The following is a 10110-nucleotide window of genomic DNA, read 5'->3' as shown; positions in this document are numbered from 1 at the left end:
GGAAGCAGTTAGCTAGCCTACTAGCTAGGCTACTTCATGTAATCTAGATAAACAATCAAAATGACGATAGCAGAAAATGTATGAAATGGTCATAACTGACAAAGACTAAACAAAAACTATCTGGAAGACAATATACTGAAACAAGGAAAGAAATGCAATGTAAAACATTAAAATCAACAACGATAGTACATGGAGGGTACTAGCTACATTCTAGCGCCACACTAGCTAATGTTGCTACGTAACCGTCTCGCTATTATGAAATCATCAGACTAACATTGAGTAAAATTAATGACTAAATGATCGAAAAACTGTACACCATATTCAAAAACACACAGATAAAGCAAATGCTGATGTTGGCTTGTTATGGATCAGCTGCGGGGAAAATTAATAGTTTCTGAGGATCTTTATGTGGTTGTCGATTTTTTGTTGAATTTACTAAAGTCGCGTCTCTCCTCAACCACCGGCCACAAAGACAGACAGCTGTCAATCTCCATTTCAGTGAATCTTTACATTTTTTCCTTCCTATTTTCTGCAAAGTTGTACACTCTGTCTATCCATTGCAGGCTGCAGGAGACTTTCACCACCTTTCTTGAGTGTGATGATGATGCTATGCATGTTCTAATGAAGTTAAATAAAATACTGCAGGAGCAACAAAAAACCCCTTTATGTATGAATACATTGTGATATAAAAATAGGCGACTTTTACAAGTGTAGCTCTTCTTCAGTATCCTCTATCCTTCCTTTCAAATATTTTTTTTGTTGACCATTTTGTATTAAAGGAGCACACTTTAAAAAAAGTTTGAAGACACTGGTTGCAGCACAAGCATAATGCAACAATAAAGTGATTTATACTGCCACAAGTGCACTTTCAAAATAAGACACACCCATTTAAATGACTTTTTTTGTGCAAGGAAAAAAAAAGGATGAGTGCAGGGGGAACTATTAACTTGACACAGTTATCACAGGTTTCAGGGTGTTTTGAATGAAATGAAAATAGGGAAGTCCTGTTTCGAGTCATGTTGTTGGTCTGAGAGGAAACCCATTTGATAAGACGTGTGCCTGTGTGCTCTATCTGTTATTTTAGCTTTAAAACAACATCGGCGCGATAATGAATTTGGTTTGATCGCGAGATGAACCAGTCTTTTCAGCAGTACTTTCTCAGTGACTTTCCACGAGAGAAAGGAAGCCGAGGGCTCACAGTGACAGTGTTTAAATAGAACTGGTAATTTTCTGCAATGTATAATGTATTTTTTTGTGGCGAGTCTCTCAGAGTTCAGGCTGGTGGTTTTTGGGTGGAAGCGCTCAGAATGAGTTTATGGCATTTCAGCTGCATTCAAATGTCCTACGGCACCACTGTATCCTCACTGAGCTGCATGCTTTCTAACTGGAGGACAAGATATTTAGCATATTTTAGCAAAGAAATCTCTGTCAGGTTCTTCAGCCAAGAGAAACAATCTACAACTTTCAGCATTGGCATTGTAGGTAATCGCTAGAGATCCACTATTGTCAGACAGTCTTTGAGGAGGAGTGCAAAATGATTGAATCAGAGACACCAAGCTTTGCTTGTGGAAGAAAATGAGCGTGAGATGTAAGAGGTTGTAGGAAAAGGTGTCTTTATAGTCACAGAACCAGAGATTTCATGATTTTCATCCTATTAATGCGAATAGAGCGACTCATACAGCTCTTATTTGAAGCATGTCCCGCCCTGAAGCGGTTTAGGGACTCAAATTGGATGACTTTATTCGAGGGAATCATTTTGAGGCGGGCATCTTCTCACAAGTAGGTTTACATGCAGCATTAATACGAGGCTGCGCTATAGCACAGTAACTGAAAAAGGCCCAAACTGTGCATTCCCCAGCAAGCCTCTGAGCTGTAGCCAGCAACACGTAGCATCTGCCTGGCCTTGTCCACGTGTTTCTACTTGTAGATCTCTGCTGCTCCAAACTCTAACAAAGCCAAACCCTCTCTGTCTCCCTCTCTCACTTCTTTCTATCACTTACTGCCTGCAGGCTCATTTTCCTCCTCCTTATTGAAGGTGCCCTGGGGCATTCATTGTTTTTGTGCTTTGTTTTAAACTGTAATGTCTCCATTAAGTCACTGTCTCATCTGCCCTCCACAATGAGGCCACCTACTTGCTGTTAAACCTTTGTTCCAGGCCATTATGATGGTTTTTAGTTTGATGATTTTCAATTACTGTTTTTTCATGCATTGTTTACCAAAAAGCCCATCGTGAGCCCACCTGCTTCAGACAGATTACAGGGTATGATGAGGAAAATTGTACAGTATTGCGAATAAAATCCGTCACTGTACAGTATATCCTTAAATTCTAAATGGCTGTTACCAAACTGAAATAATTATCAGTTTTCTAAAATGATCATGTGCATTCTTAGTAAGTTGTCATGGAAAAATGTATTAATTTTGTTTCTAAACAGAATTACCTCCTGAAATGTATATTCCCCAAGTTGTGAAACGTTTTGTTAAGTACAACAAACAAGGAACAAACTAAAAGAGATTCTGGAAGCTAAGTGGACGGATATCATACTGAAGGGAACGTTTATGTTGTCAAGACAATTTAGTCTTATTCAAAGACAGCTGAGTGAATGCTACATGTTTTGTGAAACATTTCACATTTCAATGCACCAAAGTCTGTTTTTGACTCATCGTGGTCGATGGATAGATACATAAATTATTAATATAGCAGTTCTTGTTTTGAGTTTAAGAACATTAACACTCTTCTTTGTGCATTTGTGCATTCTCACAGTAAACATGTGTTATTTACCACAATAAACTGCATTGTGTTTTAAGAAATGATAGCAATAGTATATGGTAAATATAATAAAATACAGACATTGTTGGTTGTTGATTGTGAAAATGTATTCAGACGTATAGATTAATGATTCATTCACCTCATCAATCATGGCATGGCTCATCTGTCACTTAAAACACTTATTTTAGCAGCAGTAGAAAGATGACAGGAAACAAGGGAGAGATGCATCTGGATTCAAACCACCGTGGTTGCCGCCTTTGCCCTTAAGCCATGGGGTCATGGTCATAAAAAAAATCATCAATAAGAATATTGGTGATTCTGGCACTTGGTATTGGATCGAAAACCTAATTTTCTGGTATTACTATATCAGGAATTCTTCCTTTCCTTGTCTGTGCAATGCATGATGGTTGTTTGCTCAATCGATTTGTAAGGATGGATGTTGGTGGGTGAGATCATAGATGACCTGCTACAAGGATTTTCAACTGTCGGCGTTAAAACATAGATCCTTACATCCACTTCTGAACGTGGAGGTGTCCTGGTCGCCTCGTCGTTAAAATGTGATGAAACGATAGGATAGGATACAATACGATTTACTTTATTGTCCTCACAGGGAAATCTTCAAAAATAGATAAATAGTAATGACACTACTAAAGCTCATTTAATAAAGCCTGACATAAGTCAATGTCAGGTCTCCAGCAGAGATACTCATTCACAGTCAGGACGAGTCTGCCGTGTACGTGTACAGACGAGCAAATAACTAGTGTGACTACACCAGTCGCCTCAGTGAAAATAAACCTTCCAGCCCTGGCTGGCAGACTCTGCAAGTTCATTCAAAGCAGTAGCATCAGTCGAAAAAAAAGAAAGAGACATCCACGCGGCGTTATGGGTAGATCCCCAATTACAGGGTGAATGCTTCAGCCCACTTCTTACTGTTACTTCAAGTAGTGAACTGCAATCATCTTTGACTTTTGTCTTTTTAGTCTGCAGGCTGGGTTTGGTGCTTGCTGGCTGAGTACCACTCTCACCACTACAACAGTAGTCATTTACATCCAAGACAGTCATTTTCTGCACTAGCAGGCAATGGGCGGTAGGAATTAAAGCTACTGAATAGAATAGATGTATGTAGTCAATGAATCACCAGAGGTTAAGCCGGACTTAATATTAGATGTTCATTCATGGAACCAGTATCTTGATTTTTTTTAAATCTTGAAGCAAAAGCTTTCCTGTAATTTTCAACCATCATGTAGTATAGTTTGACATTTTAGGAAATATACTTTTCCTCTCAGATCGGCACAAGGAAGCGACCCTTTAGCATCTGTAAGAAACTCACCGGGCTCTCAAGTAAACGCTCCAGAAGTCAGGGTTAGTACAGTCGCACAAAGAGCGACAACGTCTGCGTAAGGAGGAGGTGGATGGCTGGGTCTAACAAGCACAGGACTTTCACCCAGGAGACCGCCGTTTATGTCCCGTGTCAAACCAAAAGTCAATGTTGACTTATTTACGTTGAGAATTTCATTCATGTAACAAATGTTTTTTCAGTCTTAATGCTAAGCTAAAGCCACAGTCTTTACCTCTCACTATTGAAAAGAAAAATAATAAGTTAATTTCTCAAAATGTCAAGCTATTCTTTTAACTCAAGGTTAAGATTATTTAATGAAATATGAGCTGCATGCTATCTGTTTTTTTGTTATTACTTTATTTTATCAATAGCATTGTTACTAGCAATAGTAGCTATAGTATTAGGATTATTGAATGATGTGCATCACTTGTGTCGGACACTAGCAAAAATAGTTATTTGACTTTTGATAACATTTACACTTGACCTAGTCCCGTAAATGTACACAAAATAGTTTTTTAAACCTGACGACCATTTGCATTTATCATCATGATTAGATGGCGTAAAAAAAGTCTCACTGTAAAGTTACCAATGTCTTAAAGGGGTTAATGTATGCCAAACTATTTGAACTGTTTTTGAAACTGGAGCTCAGTTGAATAACAGATCCAGCCTCTCGTGAGCTCCGCCCATCGTGACACGTCGCCTCCCCTGTGAGGCGTGAGAGAAAATGGTGGGGTGCTCAGATCTAAAAACCCAAAGCCATCATCATGGTACCACGTCCTCCACTGGCCTATGACAGCTTTGTGTTAAATGTCTATCTTTTGATCAAATAAATGAGATTGCAGCTTATTGTACCCACATGGTTTTAAACTTTTTCAGGACTTGATGTGCTTCACGGCTATCTGTTGGCAGTTTTTTCTCTCACAAACTTCAGCTGGCCCTTTTCTCTATTTCTTGGTCTGGTTTTCTTCTCGTCTCTGCATCTGGATTTCTCCACGGCCCCAGCCCCCATCCAAACTCCAGCTCTCCATCCCTCCCTCTTTTTCTCCCTGCCTGCTCTCTTTTTCTCCCACCAGCGCAGACATCCAGTCAGACACAGAGAGTGGATGGAAAATATGACTGGATCCTTCCCTCACTGCAGATAATGTGCAAGCTGCTGGCAAGCGTGGCACTAAAAACAGGGAAAGGCAAAGAGAGAAAGAGAAAGAAAGAGCATATGAGAAGTTTATCTGAAGGACTGCTCTTAGTATCTCATAAAGTAAACCCTTTGGAGCACAGTTTTCATTTCTGCAGTGTTATGTTCAAAAGCAAAATCTTTATCCTTTTGAGATTGCTGCAAAATATGTGCAAAGATGGTGTGCACACGCTCCAGAACACATGACTGTTACTGATTATATTATCATGGAGAATCATAGGAAAGGGTCCCCTTCCCGTCTGAAGACATTTATGTTGCTTATCTACGTGTCAGCGCACCATCGGAGGCCACAAGACAAAAACCAAAGAGGGTGTCATATTTCACTGCCACAATAGCTCAAACGGTGCGTGCTACAGTGCAGAGAGAAGGGAGGAACCACAATCACGTTGGGATGGAATATTCTATTCTGGATGGGAGGCACATGAAATAAAAATAAACGGAAAAAGTGATACAAATGTCATCTATGTGTTTGTCTCTAAATAAGATGCATACATCCAGATCGACTTCTGCTTTCACCTCTGACCTCTGACTGGCGTGTTCGCTGATGCCTTTTGAAGAGAAATGCAGCTAAAGTGAGGATTTGATGTCTTCTTCCTGTTTCTCCCTGAATGTAGTTTCCAGTTGACCTGCAGTCTCGTCAGGGTGGTTCGATGCTGGTCTTTCCCAACATCTGGGAAAGTTAGTCATTGCTTTAACGACGCTGCCCTGTCCTTTTATCCCTACAGTTTACTCTTTTGCCTCAGTGCGCACAATAAAGGATTTAGATGCGTTAGGATCCGCCACTTGTTAAAGAATGCTCACCTTCTTTTGTAGTCATCTTTAAAATACCTGCTATGTTTTTGTACATTTCTTAGATACGCAACATCTCTTTGATTTCTCCTCAGCACCCCCATATGTACACTTTGAACTTATAAATAGTGACTAAGAACCACGATGTGAGGCGAGAGTCTGCCTCTGTCACAAAGTGTGTTTGCGAAGGAATGATTGGGGGGAAATGAGCTCAGAGATCCCGTCTGGAAATGTCGTTACTCCGGCCGCCTGCCGCCCCTCTGCAAGCACTCATAAATAGTGCGGCCTACTCAGATGCTCACATGGAAGGAGAACGGGGGAAAGTAGGAGGTGCAGCTGAGCGCAAGAGAGGAAACAAAAAAAGGACAAAAGGGAAAAAGACGAATATTAGCAAGCAGAAGAAGAAATGTAGTTTTCAAAAAGGTTTTTAAAAAAAAAAGTGGGATTTTTAGCATCCTTATTGAAGCTCCATTATTCCCAGAACCAACCAATAGAGAGGCTGAAAAGACAGCAGGTAACCTCAAACTGAGGGAGACTTGAGATGGAAATAGGCAAGCCTGTAAGTATGTAGGGAAAAAAAATCACATCTGTCGGATGACTCATACTCTCCCCTCAGCCACAGAAAAACGAAAATGAACAATGTCCTAGTTTCTACACTGCTGAGACAACGACATTCTAGGCACATTTTTAAGCACAGGAATGTCTTAATACCTTGTATTACCCCAAAGTGTGACTTGTGGTTATCTATATTTGTTGAAAGTAGTAGAAAACATGAAAGAAATGTAACTCACCCCAACCACCATGAAACTTTAATCTCCTAGACACATGACAAATACAACTTTAAATGATCACACTTTTGTGAGCTGTGTTTTGTTTTCGCACAACATGAAGGCACTAATAACCTGATTAATGCCGTTCAGATCTTTGCACCTCATCTGCGCCTTTAGTTCAGAAACTTCCAATTGTGTACTAAAAAGTAAAAGATATAAGTCAGTATCATTAGTATTTAATGTTTTACTTCATAGGTAGCGAACCGTGTTTGTATCTTAGCCTGTTGCAAAATATCACGAAAAAACATGTTAAAAAAGACAGTTTTTTATACCCGTTAAAATGTGTAATGTTCTTATTTGGTAGTTTCCACTTATTATCAGTTTTATGTCTTTATAAAAAAGTCCACTACATTTATCGTTACTGAAGTGACGTTACCTTTACTTTACTTGAATGCTTCTATAATAGGCTACTTTTTACTTCACTACATTTTACAAAAGTATACTTCTTTACACACTACATTTATTTTCACAACTTTGAAGATTCTGATTATTAACACAAAAATACATCAATCATAAATTATGATTGATGTTTATTAAAGATAATGATAACCAGCTGTGTACAGAGTATAATTAGCCCCAGCTTCACCAGCTAACACATCAGTGATGCACATTAGGGGATATTATATCTCTGGATAAAAAATAAAAAAGTAATGATAACATTTAATTGTAGTATTATAGTGTATTTTGATTCTGAATTTGAATACATTACTTCTAGTTGTAATGGAGTATTCTTACACTGTGGTATTGTTGCATTTTTCCCACTTTGTATTGCAACTTCTGCACAGAATATAGATCTCAGCTCAACATTGAGCATTAATTAAGAGAGGCCGTATCAGATCTACAACTCCGTTTAAAAAATATTTGCAGAGGAAAGCAGCTCTGCAGCCACTAATACTGATACAACTTGATGGCTCACACATCTGCACTCATTCTGTTTTGCACAGGTTGAACGTTATTGTTATTGTCGTGAAAATACATTCAGTGCAAAACAGGTTATTTGGAGCCACAATAAGTATTTTTTTTTGCCAGATATTAGTTATTTTTTGCACACATAGAACTTTATTTGCATTGATCTAACAAAGTGATTGCAGGTGTTATTAGTTTTGGTCTGATGGAGCGATCTGGTTTACTTGAAAGGGATTGCAATTTTCTTTATTCTATTATTTGAAAAAGCACAGAGGGAGGAGTCACAAAAAGTTGAACCATTTTGTTACAATTTTGTTGGGGCCCGACATCTTTTCTTCCTCCAAAGTGGGGCGTGACAGAAAAAGTTTGAGAACCACTGGGTTAAATGGAGCTTTATTTTACCTTATTTTACTTAAGTAAAAGCTCTGAGTAGTTCAGACATGGCTTTATTGTTATTATTAAGAAACACTCAAGATACACTTGATACAGAGAGCTAGATGAGAAGGGCAATATCAACTTTATCTGTGTGCATTTTTTAAGTAAAAGTTAAAAGACTGAACCTGGTTGGGTTTAGTCAACATCATGTTTCATATATGGGTGTTTAAGTCTTCCTTTCTCCATAATTTACCTTTTGTTGGCCCCTCACACCATAACATTGTTTTGTGTCATGTGATCTCAAATGGTCAAAATCCATAATGTCTCTTTGCAGCACCTCGCTCTTGAGGAGTCAGACCAGTACGACTCATCTGTGCACCACATGTGATGTCTAAGTTTAATCATATGGAGGAAAAGAAATGCTGTGAGCCTCAACCAGATTCATAAACACTTTATCACACATAACATGATAGTACAGTACAATACCAACCAAATACGTCCTTAATATCTCCGTGTTTACCCTAAACAGTGCATGTCTTGAATGCTGTGAGAGTGGAACACATGGCTCATCCTTTTACAAGGCTGTGAATCAGTGAAACCTTATGGCAACTACTTTCTTTTTTTTCAGTGAAGGGCAACATCTAGCCTCTCTTCACGTTCTACCCATGCTGTTTTCTCAAGGCCCCCAGGTCCCAGAGCTTGACATCACATCAGCACGGCAGTGAAGGATGAAAAGATGCCTCCCTGGCCGGGACTCGTAGAGGACCAAGCAGGAAACCACAGGAATGGTGTCCTGAGGTAAACGACACTCTGTGTGTTTGTTTGTTTGATTTGTGTGAGAGTCACATTACTCACTGAGGAAGGTAATCACATTACTAATTATCTTCATATTAGCTTCTTAAAGTCTTATTGATTTCTCCCAAAACCCAAAATTAAGTTCTAATCTTTCAACAGGCATTGTTTTTAGCATGTTTTTTGAATATGTGCTTTGACAGTAGATAATGGGGTACAAACAATGTTCTCCCTCATTAGAGTCACAACGAGGTGTGTGACTCTAATTCCACCTTTACATCTGAGACATACCGGTCTTAATTCACACAAACACTTGTCAAGAACACATAAAGACATTGATTTCTTTTGACCCTTACACCCGAAACCTAACAGTCTTAAATACAGCAGATCAGAAAACACTTGCATGAACCATTTCTTAATAATCTTTGAAGACACAATAATAATAAAGATTATATGTTGTCATTAAGCTTTGAGGACTTGTCTTGTTGGATTCTGACCAGGTCCCTGTTTATATTTTACTTGTATATCATCATTTTGGATAGATAAATAGATAGATAGATAGATAGATAGATAGATAGATAGATAGATAGATAGATAGATAGATAGATAGATAGATAGATAGATAGATAGATCCTTGTTGAATAAGTCTTTTTTGAATCATTGTCTATTCACATGGCTGTATGTAATGTATGTAAAATGTAATAATAATAAGCAGCCATCAGGTTCAATGCTATATTCGGTTGATCCCTGAGATATCTATGATTTCACTGCTCAGCATACCAACTGCATGCTGACACATAAGAAAGGCATCCACAGGTTTGCAGGCTCAAGTTGGGAGGAAAACACTTTAAAGTTACTCAACAATAAACATAATTTCACCCATTCATCCCCCTCACAGTCTGAGAAGACGATGGATGGTTGGAGTTGGTTCTTATTTTAATTAATTACTCCACTCTTTGCTTTTGGGGAGATACTTTCTGTTTTTGGAAAGAAGAAGCTCCAGTCGGTAATGTCCCTTCTGAGCATGTGCAGTAGATCCCTCAGTGCTCCATTAGATCGAGCTTGCAGTCCGGCCCGAAGTTTGCTGAGTACTTTTGAGCAGTTGAGAAGAAAAAAAGTG

Source organism: Taurulus bubalis, assembly GCF_910589615.1.
Source record: "Taurulus bubalis genome assembly, chromosome: 2".
Taxonomy (NCBI): Eukaryota; Metazoa; Chordata; class Actinopteri; order Perciformes; family Cottidae; genus Taurulus; species Taurulus bubalis.
The sequence above is the reverse complement of the archived record's forward strand: the minus strand, read 5'-3'. Positions refer to the sequence as shown.